The sequence below is a fragment of the Gymnodraco acuticeps genome, unplaced genomic scaffold, assembly GCF_902827175.1.
Source record: "Gymnodraco acuticeps unplaced genomic scaffold, fGymAcu1.1, whole genome shotgun sequence".
Taxonomy (NCBI): domain Eukaryota; kingdom Metazoa; phylum Chordata; class Actinopteri; order Perciformes; family Bathydraconidae; genus Gymnodraco; species Gymnodraco acuticeps.
Genome location: NW_022990238.1, coordinates 11,270,021 through 11,294,208, shown reverse-complemented (window position 1 = coordinate 11,294,208; position 24,188 = coordinate 11,270,021). Strand labels below are relative to the sequence as shown.

The following is a 24,188-nucleotide window of genomic DNA, read 5'->3' as shown; positions in this document are numbered from 1 at the left end:
TATTAAGCACCTCTTTTGGTTAAGTGGCCCCCTGGTGGTAGGACCAATGGACATTGGCATGGAGAAAATTATCTCCTTTAATGCAATACCAAATTAAACAAGCCTCCAACCCGAAAATGAGCAATTCAAAACCGTTTCCAGTGCGGAGGTGCAGCCCAGGAAAAAAATGAGGGAAACTTTGCTCATAGATTGGCTGTTGAATCCTTAAACTCACGTGACGTAACTGTTACTTTTCACTCCGTCTGTATTCATTAAGTTGAACCCTTTCAGTTTTTTCTTTATAATACACGAGCTATCAGGCGTTTTCACTTCACAACCGGAGGAGTTTCCATAACCCTCCCGGCATCCGTGATGATCCCGCCACCATTTATAGCCTCGCGGTGAAAAACAATCTTATTATGAGATTTAAACTTTGCCTCGCCTAGACTGGAGGACACGCATTCCTGTAGCACTTATTCCTCATTGTTTCCCCAACTGATACAGTGATACCTGCCTACCTACCCGCCTCCTTTGATTGTCGCTTAAACGCCGGTGTCAGCTCTCGGTGTAATAGAAAAAGCCAGGCAGGACTCCGTGTCTGTTCAGCATAAATAAAGGCGAGCGGCGAGCGGTGAGAGGGAGCTCAGCCCAGAATTAAATCACTCACCGCTAAATGGATCTTTGAGACTCTCCCTTGACGCAGTCAGCTGCTGTTCTGTGCGTCTTCAACCCCCCTAAACAGAGAACTGGGATTCTTTATTTTATTTTTTGAATTATCTAACAGAAATATCTCCTGTCTCTTTGAAAATCTCTTGTGTTCGAGGTGACATACAGTTGCAGCTTGGTATCGGGAAGAAGCTCTCGTTCCGCGTTCGTCAAACAGGTAAGCTGTCTCAGTGTTGCTACATTTTACACTTCAATATCGCAGACTTTAAGGACAACATCCTGTACTTTATGGCATTTGCACACGCGGTAAATATTTGGAGGTTGAAATGAAATACGGTTAAGAACATTGGTGTTTTAAATTGAATAGTATTTGAGCGGATGTGTCGAGAAAAGAAACATAACTTTTCTATTAATGATAACATGCGCACAGTACAGAATGCATATCTAAACTTGCTCTATCACGAAGAAGTATGTGCAATTTGCATTTGTCACTGCGAGATATTTGCGGGACATGGGGGGCACTTTCTTCTGCTTTTTAATGCAAATGATTATGTGTTATTAAGTTTTGTTATTCTCATGTAACTACATGCTCGTGAATATTAAGACACGAACGTTAGCTTCAACCTGATACGGCTCCAGGGAAAGTAGTAGGTAATTTGCAACTGTAAACCTCTACTAACACCGCCCGCGTGAGAGGTCGCTTCAGCACCACGGACAGCTCCCTGTCGCTTTACTCAACTTTATTCCAGAGATTCGCACAAATAAACGGATATCTATTCACTCCTGAGGAAGAACTCGTGTTGTTGTGAAGGTTAGCGTTCACTTTTTACTATTATTAATTAAATAACAAAAAGGAAAAACACTTCTCTGCCACAGAATGGAGCCTATTCAGTTTTGAAGAGTTCATAAAATAAACCAAGGCAACAGTATGAATTCAAACATAGTCAACGTTCAGGGCAGTGTATGGCCTTGACCCTATTGTGTTGTCTTTACACAGTCTTTGCTGTACAGTAGTCCTGAGCAGTCTCACTCAGATTAGCTGAGGATTTCGCTGCGCCTGTGCCATCTGTCTTGGAAATGCATACTATAGCCATACTGTACATGTTGATTTATTTGAATTGCTTATGTGATAGGCTTCGTATGGATTCTTCTCCCTTTTTATATTCAGTTCAGAATTTCCAAAGATTTTTTGCCAGCTAAAAGAAGTCTGCCTGAATCATCTCTAAAATGGGGAGGTGCTAGTGGTATGGGGGGGGGGGGGGGATCTGTAGTCTGAAACAATGCCAAGTTTCATAACCTACACTTGCCAAATAAATGACATGCCTATAGGAACAATTCACTGTCTTTCCACTCAGCTGCACTATGGACATAGGAGTGCTGTATGATCTCTGTTCTGGCTGAATAATATGTTACCGTCGTAGTGACATTTAAAGCCAGGAAAGCATTTATGAAATAGAGCTTAGACGATCAGTTTTATGCTGCTGAACTCTGGGCATTGTCGTCTGTGGTTGCCCGTTGTTCCAGTCATTTCATACAGAAGATCAGCCTTGGCTTAGCCTCTATGTGAATCACCACTTCCTTCAACTTTTATTGTGTAGAGTTATGACTGTTTCAAAACATCTTAGTTTTGCTGCTGTTGCTAAAGCTGCCTCTCGCATTAGCCTCCGTATCCCCCTTTCCCTGTCCCCGTCTCCCTTATCTTGATTATGCAGCTGGATGATTGAGTCAGCTATTTTGTATGCAAGTTGCCTTAGCTTGGCTCTTTGTGGAGGAGAGAGAGTGAGGGAGAGATCGTGCCGGGGATACTGAGAGAGAATTACAGCTTCTCATGACGGCGAGGAGTGGAGAAGACGAGGCTGCCCTATTCGATACATTGCTGGGTGAGAGAGACAGATATCCTCAGGGGGGGCAGCGCTTTTGGAAATGTGACCAACCTTTCTAAACGGAAAAGGCAGCGCTCATTAGAGTTCACCACGGCTCTATATGTGGTCTTGAATTGAAGCATTAAGTAATCTTGAGACGGAGTTTGGCTGATAAAACCAATTTTTACTGAATTGAGAAATGTTTTAGAGGCATGTCGGCACACGATGGAGAATACAAATGTGGATCTAAACACATCCTGCATGTCACAATGGCATCTCCAGTTTGAGTCCAGTTGGGGAATTGACCATGTACATAATCTTTATATTATGTACATATATTTCCTGCTTCTTAAAAATGAAAGGTTCAAAAAATGTCCTACCGTGTAATCATCATTTTATCTTTCCTGTATGACTGATTCTTGGAGGTACCTCCCATTGTGTCTGTTCTCACACTGATCTGTCCTATTGTAGGAAAGTGATTGGGGCCTGTCAAACTGCATGTTGCATCAGTCGCATGTTTTTGTTGTATTGTTAACAAACGTACAGTCAGAGCTGTGAAACATGGTACGACAGACAGTAACTCATGTTTCAGATAAAGCTCCACAGCCCTCCACAACCGTTCAAATTCCAACAACTACCTTTTGTTTCGAGTAGTGTGTGCCATTTTACGTGAGCTGTTGCACCACCTTAGTCTCACGAGTCCCATGTGCCACTCAGCTGTTTTTTAAAGGCTTGTTTTCCTCAGTAGTGAAAAGGGTAAGGTCATGGAATAAGACACAAAGGAAAGGAACAAATTGTAATGTTCTCTCTGTAAGAGGTACAAAGTCAGGATTGGATGCTGCAAATACTTTATGGTTTTTGTTTTAACTATATAGAAAAGCTCATATACAGTAGTTACAGGACATTTTACATTATAGATATACATTTTGTATTATTTTAGAACTTCTAATGTACACCATGCTAACCTTTTAGCTTTCTTTTGTGAAGTCTGCCACATATGACCGAATATTGGGAACATAATGGCATTGAAAGCATTATATTTGTCCAAATGTACTGACTTGAATCTTTCATTTTCAGCATTTTAGAAAATGTTTTTTGCCATGTCCGTGAAGACTTGTGAAGAGTTCTTTGTGGTGAAGGACATGGACATCAATGTCAGAGTTGCGCCTCAGGACAACAGACATGAAAAGGTGATGTTATTGACAGTAACTCAACATTCAGGCTAAGGGCTGGAACTAGCAGATAAGGCAAACGCAGGTCTAAACCTGCTGCCCTGCACATTTTATTCAGACCGTGCAAAACAAAGAGAGACCTTGGTTTGGATGATATTATTTCATAGAAAGCATGTAAAAAAAACATTAGAAAACTGCACCTTGATTTAGCAGCTCATTAACTGCACATTGTGTTCACAGAGCTGTGGCATCAGGACGCAACACATTTACTTAGGGGGGTTTATTGAAAGTGGCAGCGGTGGCCCTTCGGGTTCCAGATGCGTTCCCAAAAAAAGGGAAATCATATGGCAGGTGTAACCATTATGGCTGAGTGCTTTCCTTTCTTTCACCTTCTAGCATCTTCTGTGCTGATTACAGCTCAGGAGAAGATGAGATGACTGCCACGTATGGTGATTTGTACGTGTCCGTTGACAAATGTTCAGCAGAGCTAGGAAGAATATATGTACATGAGAGAAATGCTGCACGCGGTAAAGCTGGAATGGGCTGCTTTGCCATTGACAGATTGTGGGGATCGACCAGGAGATGTAGGGAATCACTCGAGGGTGTGAATCAGTCATAATTGCACCCCCCACCCTCATCCACCTACACTGGCTGCTGGTCAAGTCCCGGATTCCTCCTCACCTACAAGTCCCTCCATACCCTCGCCCCCCCCAGTACTTATCGGACCTCCTCCATCCCTACACCCCTTCTCGGAGTCTGCGGTCCTCAGACACGGGCCTGCTCTCCAACCCCCGCTCTCGCCTCCGAACTGTTGGTGACAGGGCGTTCAGTGTTGCGGCCCCCACCCTCTGGAATGCACTTCCTGCCGAGATCCGTAATGCTGCCTCCCTGGACATCTTCAAATCATCATTAAAAACACACCTGTTTACCCTGGCCTTCGGGCCTAGCCCTTTCTTGGTCCCCCGGCTTCCTCTATGTTTTGTTTGCCCTTTCATTGTCTGTTTGTTTTGTTTGTCCACCATGTACAGCAACCTTGGGTCCCTTGATATTATTATTATTATTATAATTAATTTAGGAGTGCACAAAAGTTAATCCACCCAAAAGTGCCAGAAACGTTTCTGTGTACTTTCCCCAGCCACCTGCTGGCTGCCTTGTGATAGATGCAACCCTTTAGTAACTAAGCATCACAAAATGGCAGAGTGAGGCGTATTGAACATTGCTCTGTCTCTGCCTTGCCATGCTCTCAGCAAAGTCATTAGATGCCGGGATGCAAAACGCCAAGGCTGTGTTTCTGCAGGCACCTGCTCTGCCTGATGAATCTCCGGGACATGAGAGCCCATTAAAGCTGGCGATACATAACAGTTCTGTCAAAGCTCATCTCAGAAGCACGGTCTTTTGGTGTGTCCATGATGGCTTTTACTAAATGCTGGCTTATTGTGTGTTGGTCACTTTTTCATCATAGAGCCAGATCTGGGGGCAGGCAGAGGAACTGCACATTTAAACTCATACCAAAGTAGCTTGGCAGTGTATCAACATTATATTGATCTGTGATATCATCAAGTGTTTTGTTTTCCTGGTTTAAAAGGCTGCATTACAGTAAAGTGAGCTGTTCTTTATTCACTTGTACTTTACCGTTGACTTTTTATTAAAAATAATTATTGGGAAAACATTTTGTGAAAGCACTAATAGTTAACTCTACAATATCTCGTTTGTAGAAACACTGTATTTACAGTGGCTCGTTCACAATATACAGGGCTGCTGGAGCTCTGTATGCAGTATGCAACATATTTCCTCTGTGCATTGTACACAGCACAAACCAATAACTCTTATCTTCTTTTCCATTTCATTTTATGACAACAAACTATTTTCATTAGTCACATTAGTTTCAACAGTCTTAATAATTCATTGCTATGGCCAGTTTCAGTGTCAGAGTGTCACCACCTTTAGTGATTATGAAGGTACTTACAGTATATGGGTTGCACACACTGGATAGTGTGCATTATTAGTGTTCTTTGGTCAAAATCATGTCTTGAAATGTCCAAAACAAAATGTGGAGCTGACTGTGCTTTAAGGCTTTACCTTCTGTGGTAGTCACACACACACAAATATGATTAATGAATAACAGCCTGGATGTGAGAACTTGTTTCATACACTGTATGCTCCAGACCCCGACTGCTCTTCATCAATCATATGGGGATGCTATACAAATAAAAGAGCCATCACATACAGTATTATACTGCAGGTTTATGAGGGGATGATGTATCATAATACAGTGTCCTGTCATATCTCCATACAGACCTGAGAGGTCTAGGGCCTTTTTTTACATGTATGCACACTTTTTCTTGCACACTTCAGACTGAATGGCACTGATCTCACCTTTTGAATTCAACCAAACCAAAGGGAGAAGGGGTTTCACAAAGGGAATCTAACCGGCTGTGTGAACGTGCTGTTAGGTGTGAATGAAGTTGACAATGTGCCATTATGACACCTTTTCATTCATCGGATGTAGCTAATTATCATAAGTGGAAATCCTGTTAAAAATAGATTTGTGTTTAATAACATCTAAATCAGACAATGTAAAACTCAATTTATTATCCATCGTTAATAAACAACTTCTTTTAAAAAGTCCTCGTATGCCATCTCTAAGGAGACAGAAATGGGCACATGTGAGCAAAACACGCACAAATACCCTCCGTCTATTGAGGACGCACACACACACACACTCAGTCACTCTTTAACTGAAAAGACAGGACACCGATCACATTAATTGGCTCCTTGGGGAATTATAAACCCCAAAGAGTGTCTGCAAAGTCCAAGGCACTGAAAGTCCACCAAATAATCAAGTTTATTTGTAACCTGCGAGCTGTCACTCTATCAAACTAAAGGCATTTTATGGAGCAGACTTTGGCTCTTGTGTTTTGCTGCAAGCTGCACATCTTTTGTTTTTAATTATAAATTATACAAGACATCAGCGCAAAGACACATAGTGTGAGAACATGTAGCTGATTCGATCCCTGATCAGTAATGCACCGTGATTAGGCCGTTTAAAGTTTCCTACCAACAATGACATTTAAACCAACAGTCTTTAAAAATGACAGATGCTCGATGAATAAAGTGTCTCAGACATGCCACACTGAAGGCAGAGGCTTTTCATCAAACGGGAAGAATATGACTGAGGTCAACAAGTGCCAAAGACATACCATGGTCATCAAAACATGTTAAGTTCTACGTGATGCGCTAATGAAGTAAATTAACCTGTTCAACGCTTCTGCAAACACGTGTGCAAATATGAAGCACTAAATGTGTTCTTCTCTCTTCCATTCCGTCAAATAATTGTTAACAAAAGTGAATGGTGGAAAAGTGATTTGATTATTGGTCAAAGAGTTGGCTCCTCATTGCGTGTTATGTGCTTTTCTATGATGTTACGTGAGTATCCGTATGAAGCATTGTTGCTAAGTTGTACTGTCTAGTTACTCGCTATTTAGCTAGCTAGCTTGGTTGCTTCTTCAGCCATGTTTGTAGAAGATGTTACAGAAAATGAACCAAACGACAACTATCTCCTAATTCCGCAAAACCAGGAGATCACTGAGCTATACAGAGTGAGGTGGAGAGACCACAGGTTGTGCTAGCTAGCTAATTATTGTCTCAATTGTGGTCTTATAGTCCATAAATGACTACATTTCAGTATTGGGAAACGTGCAAATAGGGTACCATTTCACCAAAACAGGAAAAGAAAGCTTCCTGCAATTGAAATGAACCGCCCCAGGTTAGGGTTAAACCGGACTACAAGGTGCTGGTGTGAATGCGCCCTTTTGCTTTGACCGCCAGTGTTTATTCCCGCACACTTTGATGAAGACTTGTTGTGCCATCAGCCGCCGCCGCTGTGTAGACGGGCCGTTATTCTGCCGCTGCAAAAAAAACACCATATATTCAAATACTGTTAAATGGTTTTCAGTTCAGTTTTTCATTAATGTTTATTCACGGTGTATCCTTGCAGGCACTCAAGTCATATTTTTTCTGATCGATTTTGACCACCCTCAGAGTTATTCATTCAACTCCTAATGCAAAGAGACTCAGCTAGTAATTCAGTTAGTTAAGGCAACTCATCTCTCCAAGGAAGAAGCTCACACTGTTTACCATTATAAATAAATACACACACAACATGAGAGCAAAGATGAGATGGAGGATGGAGGGGGGGGGGGGCCCATTCCTGTGTCCTAATCTCTCTAAATTGTTCAACCAACAGCTACATTTAAAAAAGAAATGGGATACTGTAAAATTGACTCAAATTCAAAGTCCCGGTTCTTGGCAACAATGAACGGTACATTATGAATAATAAATGAAGTCTATGATAAAGGACAAGTAGCAAAACAATGGTTATTTTCATGTTTATGTAGAAAATAATCTGCAGATCAGTTTCAAAAAAGTGAATCCTGTTATTTTTTCAAGGCCGTTCTCTTTAAATGTCATGTCAAATGTTTAACATTTACCCAATTATCAACGTTTTTGAATACTTTTTCGTCACTCGTTGTCAAAATGTCAAAGCATAATGTGATCAACAACACTTTGCAGTTAAAGGGAATCAAAGTGATGACAGAATTGACCTTCCACCATCAAAAACATACTTCAAGACCCAGGGTCACACTGTTGCTGTTTAATGGCTCTGCTGTTAACTCAAGGGATTGATTGTTGGGGTGTGTTTGCACTGTACACACAATTGCCCCATACCCAATAGACAAACATTTAAGTGTACAATCATCTGGAGTGAAAGCCAAGAAGACAAGGAGCAATCAGATGATCAGTCCAGGATTCATCTGCACGTTGTGTGAAGGTCATCCCTTAGTCGTCCTTCCCACCACGTTGTCGTACAACTGTCTGATGGATGATTTGAGCAAGCAGATTGCTTCCCGTTGAGCGAGCACTATAGAAGCCATACAGGGGACACACGGCAGCAATGCTCATGAGTGCTTGGTGGCTGATGGGCGACCCCCACAAATAACAAGGTTACCTTGGTCACCGTGAGACAGTGTTACTCCAAGATATGTGGCGGTCCCTGTGACTCCTCGCTTACATCACTGCCTTTGTTCTGATGGTTGTTATTATATAAGAGCAACTTCCTTGTTAATCTAGAGATGGTCTGTCAAGACACAAACATAGTTCAGGTCACCTTTGTAACTGCCATTTGTGGTTAAACCCTCCTTATATCCTCTTAAATCCTCCTAACAAATATGTGGATTATTTGGTTTAAGGTGTATAATGTTAACTTTTCTTCTCTTTCATTATCGAAATTATGTTTTGAAAGGGAATGCAGAGACAAAAATGGCTGTCATAAATGATCAGTCATCTTATTGGATACTTGTTAGGTTATCTACTTAATAAGTATTCAATCATTTAAATACTTTCAATGTTATTGTTATTTTAAGATTATATAAAGTGTGTTAAAGTAGTAAGGTACTTGTTCTTTACTTGAGTATTTCCATTTCAAATGACTTTGGAATGTATTGTGCAAACTCCCATATTTGGGCATGATGAGAACTTGTTATTATTTTACGTTCACCTATTGTTTGAAAAGACTGGGAGAGATGGATGGTAATTATCCCACTGTGGTGACCCCTAAAGGGAGCTGCGCAAAGAGGAAGTCAACTTTTGCTTATTCTGTCAAAGATACGCTGTGGCACGCTCATTGGATTGTCATCAGGAACAATGCCACATGATTGTCAGTGATCATTTCCACTTCCTACAATCACCGCCGCCTGACTCACGGTGCAGCTGTTGTGACAGAAGGCTTTTATCACACAATAATGCCGGCATCTGCTTTAGTATTTCAATTCGTTATCTTTGCCTGAAAAACAATTTGATTTCTTTAGACTTGTAATAGTTGTATGATTTTAGAAATTGATAAGGATCAAGCAAAACATCAGAGCCTAAACTAAGTAAAGCTTTATGCAATCCACATGACTGACCAGCTGTGAAGGGCAGGTTGTAAATAATAGGGTGTCTGACTCATCAATTATTTCAACAGCCAGGGCTTGACTTTGTAACCTGCGGACAACTTTGTTTGTAGTAGCAAAGATCAGTTTTCTGAGGAAATAATTAAGTAAAATATATTTTATGGCTATAAACTTACAGTGTGCCAGAAAACCTGACAGAATATCTCTAATGCATCCATACATCTCAACTGAAAAGCCTTTAGTCAGGAGGGAGCATAGCTTTTAAGTGTTGGCAAGTATGTCATGATTCAAGAGTGCCAATGCAGTGGCTGTTCACAAACTTCGATAGAGTTATTTCATTTTTAAACCTACAGATTGTCACTGTGGAAGTGAAGACGGGACATCGTTACCATAGAAACTGCTTCCAAACTTGGAGCAAACATACTAGCATCTACTTATAAAAATGTGCCAGTATTCACACCATTATCAGGCCACAGTGTACCATAACACTCCTATTGGAGAGCGTCGCCGCATACTTGACTTAGTGTTCGTTGACACTATCCCAGCCTTTAATATGATGCAAATTATTCAGAGAGCCTGATTTCAACAGAGCCATCCAAACAGTGTCTGGAAATGGCCTAAGTGTGTGTGATTTACACAATGGCATGCATAAGGGACCTGGAACTAAAGAATCCCACTTGTGTGTTTAGTTGTGCGGCCGATTAAACAATGCAGTTGTTTGGGGAGAAAAAATGTGTCCTTTGCAGAGAAGATGGATTGCAGCGCAACAAAGTGAGCAACGCTGGACTTTCAAAGCAATAACTGAACAGAGCCACATCAACTGGAAAAGAAATCACTATGTGATGTGCCCAAAGCAATGAAGTGAGTGTTGGAATGTGCCAAGTTCTGAGAGTGCCGTTACCGAGTACTACAGATCATGATTCAGATCGGATGCAAGACTTTTCTTGGCAGCTTGCTTGCCGCTTTCAGCAGCGAATCAGAAACATATCAATATTTACCTGGATAACTGCCATGCTGTAAGCTGACGTCTCTGAACACACCAGAGAAATAACATTTGTGAATAATGTGTTTTATATTTTCTAACCTCTGATGGGAAAACCAGAGGTGGGAAGTAGTCGAGTACAAATACTTTGTTACTGTACTTACGTACATTTTTCTGGTATCAGTACTTTACTCCACTTATTTTTCTGACAACTTTTTACTTTTACTTCTTACATTTTTAACACACATACCTGTACTTTCTACTTCTTACATTTTCAAAACAGGCTCGTTACTTTAATTTGAATCTGTGTTTGGTGGCGAGTCATTGTGTGTCTGTTGATTTTAACACGATCCGTGTATCCATCACTTCCTGGTCTTCTCTAAAGAAGAGGGACCAATGAAAACGTTGCCATTTTGCCGTTGTTCAGCATTGAAACATTCATTAGCTAACAATGACATTATTTCTCTATTAATATAGATATTAATTATTAATTATCAGTTTCTCTATAAAACAGCTGGTAGTTATAATAATAATAATAATGCATTACATTTTTTATTAGAGCGCTTTTACAGGTGCTCAAAGCGCTTTACAAGTACACATTACACATATTAGACATGTAAGAGTCATTACTGCGGAGCAAATGCGGGTAAAGTGTCTTGCCCAAGGACACAACGGCCTGACACAGTGGCGGCCGAGGCGGGTTTCGAACTGGAGTTCACCAACGCCCCTTGATCTGATGACCAACGCTCTAAACACTGCGCCAAAACCACCCCAGTTATGGGTACATTTCGAAGCCCTACTTCTTCACTTTTACTTGAGTAAAGAAATGTTGTCAGTACGAGTATTTTTAAACACGAGTATCTGTACTTCTACTTGAGTAAAGGATGTGAGTACTTTTGCCATCTCTGGGCAAATGGCCTTCTAACGTGAACATTTTGGCGAACCCACTTTTTTATGATTATTATTCAGGTTGACAGCTGGCAGAAAAAAGTTGTCCATTCCCAGCTGCTGAGCATCAATCTGACGCTCCACCTGTTGTCTCTTCACTCTTGCTCATTAAACAGCACTGCCTTTCAGGCCAAATCAGCTCAGCCTGGTGGTCACCCACTGTGAAACCAGAGCACGGAGAGAGGAGGATCTGGGCTGCCAGATTGTCAAGCCTGAGAGGTGTTATTTCTTCAAATAAATATGGAGATTATATGTCAAGACTATGTGCCAATTATGCTTTCCCACTTCTTTAGTAGGACCACTTGGAATCTGTGTGAAAGTATGCAGCGTTGAATAACATGTACAGTTAGGGTGGCTTGTCAGTGGTGCTACATACAGTGAACAGAAACTGGAGAAAAGCATAGGGTTAACTCCCAGTGATGCCAGGACGTGTAGATGTCATCACTAAACCAAGATGAGAGCTGTAATCACTTGATACAAAGAACAAGAACAGCAAGATATTAAGCTTTCCTTTAAAGAAGACTTCCTCTCATCTAAGATCAGAGGCTGAGACAACATTAGCCTGAGTGTTAGAGCTTATAGTCTTATTGTAAAGCCACCCGACAAAACACAGTTCTAGCATGTTAAACACTGATACAAAATGTAAGCAGTAACTTGGAACAACATAATTATCTTCTGTAATTTTTCACAACTATATAATAATAGAGGCACACCCAAACGGAGCAATTTCAATATGAATTCATGCCCATGATGATAGAAATACCTTGGCAGCTGTGCACGCGGCAAAGCAATTTCTGCTGCTTTTACTAAGGTGTGTGTATGAACTGTGTGTGTGTGTGTGTGTGTGTGTGTGTGCGTGCGTGCGTGCGTGCATGTGTTTGTGTGATTTCCCAGTTCCATGTGCATTTTTTCTAGTGCACATCAGAGTTCTCAGCTAATAAAGTAAATGACAGTGTGTTTCCCCAGTACTGTAGCCATGTACAGGCCCCATCCCATACTACATGTATTGGAACACAGGCAATCACTACAGGTCCTGGCCTATGTGTTTATAGCTTGTTGAGAGTTTGATTGCTGCTGAATCAAGAGGTTGACTGATTGCTTATGCAAGTATACGTTTGGAAAAGCAATTCACGTTTTAGCCCGTAAGTGAGCGATTCAAGTGATTAGCCTGTGGCGCCGCGCTGGATCAGCTGCATGATGTCGGAAAACGTTTTTTTTTGCGCTTTTATATAAATGTCCTACTGTGCATTTTGAGTTTTGTGCTCTCAACCAACTACTACATCCGGAGCTCAAACACGAAAACGTTCACATGGTCAATTCAGAAAGCTTCAAGCTGTCAGGGTTGGAAATAAGCATAAAATGAAGGGTGGAGCAACCTCTTGATATAATGTATCCAGATCTCTGCTCACTTGTGGCAGCTGTAAAAGATTTTCATCAGTGAAATACACCTAACAAAATACAGTGTCCTTGCTTGCCAAAACCAGAAGATATACTTAGCAGTGTACACAATCAAGAAAGAGCACGCTGGTTTCTTATTCTTTTCTGTCAGTGATTTGATGCAGCAAGAAGAGAAGGCACCTTATATAGATCAGCTCACCTCCAGGGGAAATGTGTTTTAAGGGGAGTCAAGAGAAAACGCCAACAGAGCTTCAGCTAATGGTTTTACAGAGTTATCTCCTACACTGAATGGAAAGAATGGAAATATAACTCCCATTAAAATAGAAGCTCATGCCGTCCAATATCCTCACAATGCTCAGTTGAGTGCTGAAAGAAGCCAGAGCGGTGAATATTACTAAAGTGTATGTTTCATTCGAGGACAGGGCCTCCCCTGAGGGCCTGAATATCTATTAGCCCTGCGGGTGTGCCCACCAGACTTCAGTCCTGTCTGCCTCAGGCACGGACCCTCTGTCAATTCCTCTGCGCTCTACCCCCGGTCCCCCTCCAGGGAACTGTTCAAAGAGGTACATCTGTTATGTCAGTCATAACATGATGATGAACTTGGTTTCCCTTATTTACAGATTATCAAAAGCATGTTCGGTCCACCACATCAAACAAAACCATTATGACTACTTTTATGGTAATATTACTTTATATGAAGTTAAGCAACTATACAGTAGCCTCATTATTGTGGGTGTTGCAAGGTTTTCCCATGAATCAATACAGCATTTAAGTAATAGTGTCGTTTCCATAATAGGAATACAGTATTCCTGGAAATGTGGGAGACAACATACATTCAGCCATTTAATACCAACATAGGGTTTATTTGATCATAAAATAGGTTGAACATTTTAATGAACTCTCCGAGATAAGTCTTCTAAGATATGAGCCTGATTAAATTGTAAAATCCATTTTGAGCATGGTATAAATCCACATCAAAAGAAGGGCATTTGTCCATGAGAACATTCTCCCTGTAGTGAATGCTGGGCTCTGCACCCTGTTATTAGAGGTTCAAGCTTGACTAACTGTATCCTTTTCTGTCTAATCTGATGTGCATAGTTAAATGCTTGCACCTAGTGCTACGTGCCAGTGGCTCTGTACTTATAATTACAAATGTTAGGTCTTTCACTTTTCATTATCCCTGCTGCTTAAGGATTTTCAGTATTCCCATTTGGCTGATCTGATCTTATTACAAAGATATACAGTGTGAATTACTGGACTGAGACGCAATGGTAGGGCTGTGCAATTAATCGTATTTTAATCGCGATTACGATTTTGGCTTGCAACGATTACGAAAACAAAGTAATCGAAATAAAACGATTATTATTTTTATTTAAAAAGAAAAAAGGTAAATATTATTTTATTTTTTTTATTGTTTTTTCAGTTGAATTATACTTAAAGTTCAGGGTAATCAACTCTTAAAAACATACGGTTCACTTTTTTTTTTCAATAAATGGATGTTTTCAAAGTAAATGGATAATCGTTTTTAATAATCGTGATATCAATTATTGACCAAAATAATCGTGATAATGATTTTTGCCATAATCGCACAGCCCTACGCAACGGCATACGACTTCAAGCACTATACGTTCACGCTGGGGATATTGATAATTAATGTATACAATTTAATACTACAACATATTTCCAACATTGCACAAGTAACAGCATGACAGTGGACTCCCTCGCAGTATGGGACTGAAGAACAAATATAGTTCAAAGCATACTTATCTTTCCACATTAATTGCAAGTGTGAAATCTTCTTGATGGAAATGAGAAAGGGAATGTGTCGCGAGGCATACATCTTTTATGTGGACAATGTTCAAAGCGATGACACTGCAGCGCTTCTATCATACAAAGAACACGGGATGGATCGGTCGTTAAAAATGAAACATAGACTAAAATGATGGCAGTCACTGGTGGCCGCCGTCTACATCAAAGCTTTTAAAGTGTTGGCGTCTGAATGATGGATTGGAGATGGGTTCACTTGGCTGTGGTCCTGCAGCTCGGACCGCAGCCAGTTTGGTGTCCGGCGGGGATCAAAAGTTTGAAAGGACCTCCCATAAGAGGAAAGACATTTCAACTTCGGTTGCAACTCTGTTTCATCGATTAAAAGTTTTCTGTGAGAATTAACTGCTTGATTATCAAGTGACCCTTAACCCTCCAGTGTTTCCAACAGTCTTCAGCCAGTGAGTGTCTAAAGAGAACATCTCTATTATAGATAAAACTGAGTGCAAATGGCCTTAGTGGGATTAATGAGCCTTTTTCAGCCGTAGAGTAACACTATAGTATAGGAGAGGCCAATCCATGTTAAATCATCTTTTAAACATCTCTTTAAATTAAATGGTAACAAGATTAATATATTCAGCTTTTCATATTTTGATTATTTGCTCAACATATTTACTATCAAACCATTCATCTTCATCTCCACTTAAAAATAAAATGTGCTGAAGTCTGCCATATATTGTCATATTTTCATTAATTATGCTAAGTGCTTTTGTTTTTTTAGCTTTTAAGATTCTTTGTGTAGTTACATTATAAGTGTCTTTAGTATCTTGTATCCTTTTTTAATGCTAAAGTGTTAAAGTATTATCCTTATATATTTAATGTTGTACCTACTATTACAACTTATTTTTCTTAGATTTCTCCAGTATGTTCGCACCACCAGATACCAAAGCAAATTCCTTGTTTGTGTAAACGTACCTGGCGATAAACTTGAAAACGTTTGTCCCTCTCGGGCGCAGTATTGGGAGTTAAAACATTTCTTGCGATTTAATTAATTGACTTACCATGTAATCATTTGACATGATTACAGCTGTGTATATGTTAATCTTTGTTTCAGTTGCACTTGCAGGAGGTAATCACTTTCCAGGAATTACTATGCGTTAAGTTGGAGCTTTACATTTCACAACTGCTATCTGTAAATGAGATAACCCACTTAAAGTAGGATAAAGAGCCTGTGATGGATGGGACCAATCAAAACTCCAATGACTTACTTGTTAATGAGTCTTGCATAACATGCCGTACATCCATAGAAAAAAATGAATGCATGGCTCACAATGACAGATGATGCCGTGTTTCAACGCACATCAATGCTTGGGTTTGCAAAGGAGTCACTTTTTTAAATAATTCTTGCCATTCGGTGTGTGGATTTTTGTGAACTTCCAGTCGTGTTGGCTTTCACAATAGTGCTGACAAAACAGGGTCTAGTAGAATTACACAACAACTCATCTTACAAAGCTGGAGGGATGCCAGCGGCAGCTTTGAGGGGACCATCTGAACCGCGCTTCTCTTCTCTTTTTAGTGTGCTCTGGATATATTTAATTCAATCTTTATTTCAGACTCAAGGTCCATATCACATACAAAATGACAAGATACACATCAATAAATAACATTACAAAGGTAAACACAAAACAAATAAAAACAAACAGATACAAAACACAAAATCAGTCCAATCACAGCGAGCCACACATGCTCACTGTCTGTAGAGGCTATTGCGCCAATGTCTCTAAATCATGGAAGAGTACCGAGTAGAACTCTTCACAGGGTTAATTAAAATCGAGATAACATGATTGTCAGAGTCTTCTGGGTGACACATGCATTTGTACATTACATTTCTTAAAAGGGCTTGACAAGTAGGTACCCCCAAGTTAACAAACCGCTGGATACAAAGCCATTGGCCATTGTACTTCCCATGGTTGTCTACATACACTCTCCTCCATTGTTAGTCCTCTGGGCGTAGCCTCTGTTGAACATCCATGCAGTGTGTCACTTTATTCCAAAACAACAGTATTGGTTTTAAATGGGCAAGTGGGAGGACCACTCACCTTCTTATATTGTTTTTATTGACTGGGGTGGTTGTATATGAGAGACTTGGAGAGGAAACAGAGGCAGCGGTGAGAGGAACAGCACTGGAGGCACTCTGTCTGAGGCTGGTCAATAGATGCTGTGACATTGTTTCTTGTTTTGTACTACTGCTTGAGGCGAGGTGGTATGACTGAAATCTATATTATAGAATATATAACTCAATACATAACAACATCGCACATCAAATAATCCAATCTAAAGGACAATGCAATTGACTATGTTGCACTGTTATACATGACAAAGTATTGTTCTACGAGATGTAACAACATTTTTATTTCACGTCTTTGGACGGAATCATTTTGACAGCAGAATTCCTTCCACAGTTTGTGTCGCAATTCGGAATCATAACTCAGTCAAATCTTTACACGCAGACAACGAAACACACACGTTTTGATAAGGTGTTACATACAATATCATTATGTTTGATATTATACTTACTGTTCAAAAACATGTCAAGTTATGGCATTTCTGAGAATAACACTGAAAAATGGACAAACAAGTTCCTGCAAATGTACTCTCTTGTCTCGTCCATCATCAGTGCCTGCTGAATTGTTTTGTATCTCTTATAAAATATGTGTTTATTCAGACATGTATTAGAACTGCCAAGCACTTTGATTGGATGGAGTGGAATAGCGAACGAAGGCCACACACACACACACACACACACACACACACACACACACACACACACACACACACACACACACACACACACACACACACACACACACACACCACACACACACACACACACACCACACACAACACACACCCTGCCCCTGCTGCTGCGCGCTGTAAGCTCTCCCATGCACTGCTCTGAATTACCTGTCAGCATTGATTACAGCCAGTCAGTCTGGATAGGATCTTGGATTTTCTCTGCCTCAGAATTAAGATAAGCTCCTGCCTGCCTGTTTGAGATGCCCCTTGTTGACCCACCTGTTGAGTGTGATGTGAGGTGTGTGTTCCGCCACTGTGGCCACATTATCCTCCAGCTGCACACACAGTTGGCAGCACTCACTGTCCGTTCCTGTCTCTCCTCTCACCTTTGTTTTTAGTACTTGTTTTATTTCTCTCTTTTCTAACACACCCTTGCTAAACTATTGGTCTGCTCTTATTCAACCTCATCTCTTTGCCACACCTTGTTGACAGTACACTCCAATGACAATGTCCCATTGTATCTGTTAACCAAGCAGAAATACAACATTCTGCTTATTTACCTCGTAAAGGAAATCTTTGAATTTAAATAGGCCATTTCCAAATAGTTATGGCGCATATAACTGAAATAGAAACTAAAATAGAACATCTGTTAAAATCTTAAATGGTACTGCACTTTTTATTGTCTGATACTTATCTAATCTGCTTTAAAACTGGCTGTTAATCCGTCAAAAGCAAGAACAGACAGTGATCAATTACAACAAGTTGATGCCTAAACTAAAGAAATGCCATATGTCTCACAAAGTTAATAATTTTGTATTTATGTTTTTGCCCCATGATGTTGACCCTTTCAGAAATGTAATGTGTTCCTTCTTGGCCAATGCTTAATCCCTCCTCTAAATGTCATTACATCGGGCTAGTGTTTTTTCGTTTTCTTGCTGACAGACAAAGTGACAAACCAAGACAAAACGTTACCTCCTGAGTGGAGGTAATCATTCCCTGAACCTCTGTATCAGCACCACAGCAAAACACATTTAATTCTCTAGGCTGCAGGCTTTGAAATGAGTCTCCAACAAACAGATATCTCAGCTGGAGACTGCCAAAAATCAGAGTGCAGCTTTAAAAATTATCCTGCTTTAGGACGAGTATGACCTGCTAATATTTTCATTTATTAATGCCAACCAAAACATTATATTTTCCTGACCTGACACACAGTAAAAGCGATCGTGTTGGTATAGAGAACTTTGGGGATTTATTTTAATCTTCCTCCTTGAGCTGTGGTTCAGATAAACTATTCATGATTCCTGAAGTGCGTTTCCTATTCATTATCAATGGAGAGCTCCAGGCCGTGCATCAATATGACACTGCAGTTAAGTATTGGTCCTATGGATTTGAGAGGAAGTTTTTCATCTTCATAGATTCTGATTGGACTTTCTAGTGCCCAGAGAAAATGATATGTGGTGTTCCCTAAACCACCGCAAAAGCTTTCATCAGGAGGGGAGAGGCCAGCCCTAAACGAATGCTTTCTATAATTTGCACAGCTTCCAGCCTAATGTTGAGATGATGAGAGTCTCATGGATAGGAGTCTGGAATCTAATATCATTTCAGCTGAGGGCTGATTACACTCAAAATGGTGTGCACACTTTCCAATATGTTGAGTTAAGTAGATACTGGGCGAAATGTATATTTTGGTTTCTTGCGAGGATTTTCAATTTTACAAATGCTGATATGGGTTTTTAATGCCAGAAGATATAAGATGACTTGTGATGTTCTCCTAAACTTTAATGCCATTTCATCCGGGGAAATGAGCTGATTTGTAAATGGATGTACTGTAACTTCAAAGATTAAAGGTACCATGCTTGAAGGGGCCCTTTTAAGTCTTATGTTGTGTTCCATTTCCTGTGGTATGTAACAAAGGTTTTTGTGCATGTAAATGGTCTGTACAAGCTAAAATCCCAAAGTTCCCTCCAGAGGGAGTTTCTCTCCCACACACACCTGCCTGAAATGCCTTCTTTGGAGTACTTTGTTTACTTCTGTTTAGGGATGTAACGATACCAAGAACTCACGGTATGATATTTATCGCGATATTGAAAAATAAAGGGAAAAAAATGTGAATTTTTTTAATTTGTTTATTTATTAAATAATACATCTGATTTGTACAGCATTTTAGTAGGATAGTAGTATTTTAAAGTATCAACAATATCATAAGACCCTGCAATAGAATAAATCAAGTTTCACTTTAGTTTTTCAAGTAACTCAACTCTAACTCACTCACTCAGCATCATCAAGGTTATCTTTTAGGAATATGAGCATGTCCACATTCCAGGTAGAAGCTGGGATGTTTGGGCGTTTGCAATATCCCCTGCTGTGGAAAAAACTCTCTTGCTTGGTACTGATGTTGCTGGGAGAGAGAGATATGCTTTGGCCATGGGTGACAGCAGTGGGTAAAACTGTGCATTGTCTCTCCACCACTTCAAAAACAATACAGTTTTTGCCAAGAAGGTGAGGCTTATTGACAGGGCGAGATATAAATATACTGTTGGTAGGCCTACTTGTCAATGTCTCTAGGTATGTAAATGTAGCCCTGTAAATACGATGTCCTTTTGTGTTCTGTTGTTTTATGTTCATGTTGTAACCTACTTGCTGCCATGTTGGACAGGTCTCTCTTGAAAAAGAGATTGATGATCTCAATGGGACCATCTGGTTAAATAAAGGTTTAAAAAAAATAAATTATTAAATAAATAAAAAATCGCGGTAGATTTTGTCAGTCTCACAACGGTATTGAGACATTTATTTACCGCGATATCGCGATATTCAATATATCGTTACATCCCTACTTCTGTTACATAGTGACATCATGTAACACTGAAGCCTCTATTGCAGGGGTGGGGAACCTTTTTCCTCTCAAGGGCCATTTCAATGTTTTCAACATCCTCCGAGGGCCGTACAAATTATTGACCTCTGTTTAAAAATACTAAAATCACAGCCCACTCATTTCTTTCATTCTGTGCAAAGAAAAAGCAACCTCTTAATCCAGATATCTTGCCATGACTCACGCATGCATGCACGTACACGGTTGTGGCATGACCACCAAAACAGAAAGATATGGACACAAGATGTGTGCAAATGTATTTAGACTCCTATCCATGTGAACATGATTTAAGTGGGGGGGGACCTAACCTCCTCTAGGGGGGTCCGGGGGCATGCTCCCCCGGGAAGATTTGTTTTTTTAAATGTTGAAGTTAAAAGCATCAATCTGGTGCACTTTGAGAGCAACATTAGGAGATCTATGGATACATCTCTCAACACCCATATGAAACAGAACTGTAAGCAGATTTTCTTTTTCTTTATGGGTATTTTACAAATCACTCTCCTTTCAAACTGTATTCTTGTTTATTAATAACAACTTTTTTTACTGTCATATAGTATTTTATACCTGTTTACTTTATTCTCTTATTTGTTTTATAACTATAATGATCATATAAAGATGTGCCTTTACCTCACTGGTTGTAGAAAAAGCTTCTTATATTCGTTAGCATAGCTAGCTAACCAGATGCTAATAACAACAAAGTTATTGACTGTATGATCAGTATGACAGATCGCCACTGGGCTTACAACTAAGACACAGCCACGCAAAAACTGCAGCATGTGTACGGCTCCTTATGGGTACTGCAATTTTTGGAAGTGCCGGAGCGGAGCGGCGTTCTGGTGCTCTCCGTCAGAACTACACCATAGGCGCATTCACACCGCAGTACTTTTCCCACAAAGGTTCATGAGAACTTAGTTCATGAGAACTCTTTTGTCGCGTTCACACCAAAAAGAGCCGGTACTAAAATTAGTTCATGAGAACCTTTTTACCCGTGCGGCTCTCTTGTGAGAAAAGAGCTATATTTCTGATTGGCTGGGCGGATTGCAAACCACGCCCCGTAAAACTCCCAAAAAGTTTTGTGAAGCCGCCATTTTATTATCCTCGCATTAGCATTATTAGCATTAGCCCAGCGCAGAAACGCAGAGAGACTAATTTATGGCAACACAAAATAAAACATGGGAGCGGTGGAGATGAGGAGGTGTCGGCGTTCTGGCGATTTACTCGGAAGGCTTCAGTAGAAGCTGCTGGGAGTCCCAGCAGCTTCTACTGAAGCCAGTCCCCAACTCCGGGGACTTTGGGCGGCAGTATACACCGTGAAGTGGTTTGCGGCCTGCCAGTAAACCCAAAGCAGAAGAAGAAGAAGTGACGTCAGTGGCTTCATTTGCCTAATCCACCCCCAGGGACTTATTCCGGTGTGAACGCGATCTGTACTTAGTTCATGAGAACTAAAGAGTTCTCATGAACTAAGTTCTCATGAACCATTGTGGGAAAAGTACTGCGGTGTGAATGCGCCTCTTGTCAGACGAGACATATACCACTTGATGACATGTTAGGCTTGTGTTGTGTTCAAGGAACCTGACCTTGGCCAGGAAAAACAGGCACTCACTTGTTTAATTATTTTGCGGTCTAGATTTCTTTAATTTTTTTCTTTTTTGCGTGTGTTTATAAATTACCTCGAGGGCCACACCAAATGGTCTCGCGGGCCGTATACGGCCCGAGGGCCGGAGGTTCCCCACCCCTGCTCTATTGGCTAGCTCTCCAGCACATTGTATGTGATCGGCTAAGGGGTGGGACATCTCTAAGTGGTTGACCAATCACATCAGAGCCGGCCAGCTAACCAATCAGAGCAGACTGGGCTGTGGTTTCAGACAGAGGGTGAAAATAAGTGCTGCAGCAGGCATTATGAGAAAAATAAAGAGCTTTTTGAACACTAACGCATGTAAACAATAGAGGCACAAAATACAAATATGAACCTGAAAATGAGCATAGGATACCCTCTTTAAATGAACAGACGCTTCAAATACTGGGTCAAAATGTTGAGCCAGTACTACTGCAGTGTTTTTCCCCTTTACAACTTGGTTATTTACACAACAACAATATGGTATCACTGCATACATTTGAAATCTACCTTTATCTAGAGCTGTTAAGATTAATTTATTAGTTGTCAACTATTAAACTAATCACCAACTCATTTAAATAATTATTTCAATCCGTTTTAAATGACATTTTATAGACAAAACAAGAAGAAAAATTGAAAATGTTAAATAAAAGTCATCATTGGTTGCCTGAATTGTATCTCTTTTCAAACTTTTTTGCCATTTACATGCATGTACATTTAAAGGTGATAAACTTGAAATGGTTCAGGCACTTTATATGTCGTTACTGCTATATTGTATTACCATGTCATAAATACTTGTGTATGCTGCTCTTGCTCTTTTGCAGTTGTTGCATATCATGTATTTTGTTTTTGCTATGTTTGGAAAATGTAATTTTCCTAAATGTTTTATGTGAGGGAATGCGGATGGAAATTAGCTCAAAGCCAAATCTGGCACTGTTACGCTTGACACATTTGAATGTTTTAAGTGTTCATTGCATTGTCCCTGCCAAATAAACAATTAAATGAAACATTTCTCGGTTTACAGTGGGTCAAAAGGGTTTATCTTGGTAAATAATCAAACAGTGCCATGAGAACTAACACTACAATCAGGTCAAGACAGCCCAGTCGTAGTGGGTAAGTACATCTATTTTCACAAACTGTGTACATTTCTTGCCCCCTGATCTTTAGGGAGTACTGTTATTTGATGTTGGGTAAATCACATTTTGAGTTGGGGCTGCAGGGGCCCAGGTTATAATATGACAGTGACTCAGGCCCACATTGCGAGCCTTTATCAGCTTGTCTCAAACATGGCAGCGTAATTGTGTCCCTGTCAAGCCATTCTGTTATTGTATTTACAGCTCCTAATCCCCCTAGTAATCCCATCGACTTCACTGCAGCCACAACCTCCTTGCTTGAGCTTTCCTGGACAGCTGTCATCTGTTTCCATTTAACTGTCAAACTGTTGGGACAGATACGAGATTATTAGCTAGGTGTGATGCGGTCAACATTTTCTTTATCAGCTTTCGCTGTCTGAATGACTGCACCCATATGGAGACGTCTAGACTTGTGAGGTGTGGGAATAACAGCCCCGTAATTGGATTCATTTGGAGATGATCATTGTACCCATTAGTGCCATTTGTGTACATTGATGTAGACTTAATCTTTCATTGCCTCCTCCCCTCCCCTTGGAAATGAACAATTATCTTTCCTAAATTGATTTCTGCCACACACGGAACTGAGCATCAAAGGTATGAACGTAAAGCCACTCAGTCCAGCACACCTTTTATCTGTGTCACGCTCCACACACACTCTGAGCTTATGTCTGTATGCGAGGATACATCTAGGTCTTGAAGAAACCTCAAAACATATGATTCATTTTATGTTTGCATGCCTCTAATCCCCCATAATCCACTATTTGCTATGAATGTGCTCGCTGTGTTTGAACTTCAGAAGGTTTGAGTGATACTGGTGGAGAAAAATACTTGAGGCGGCAGCCGCTATTGTTATCAGATGATAGTCAACCACGCCTTGGGCACATCCCACCCGGAGGCTGACATAATTTCCTTAGTGCCATCCCTAATCTAATATGTCCAGGCTCACTCCGAGGGCCAGGGTATGAGCCAAGTGTCCATGAGGGTTTTTATAGTACAGTCTTACTGCAGCAGAAAACACAACCGTGCTCACATCTTAAGTGGTAGCTAATACCA

At 40.4% G+C, this 24,188-nt stretch overlaps 1 protein-coding gene across 1 annotated transcript in view; it reads left to right on the top strand.

Annotated features, from left to right (window-relative positions):
- The first annotated feature begins 304 nt into the window (after window positions 1-304).
- elfn1a (extracellular leucine-rich repeat and fibronectin type III domain containing 1a) overlaps window positions 305-24,188 on the top strand; it is an 83,469-nt gene continuing 59,585 nt past the window's right edge. The window contains exon 1 of the mRNA XM_034219479.1: window positions 305-862. The gene's annotated coding sequence lies outside the window, so the exon portion shown is untranslated. The remainder of the gene's footprint in view (window positions 863-24,188) is intronic.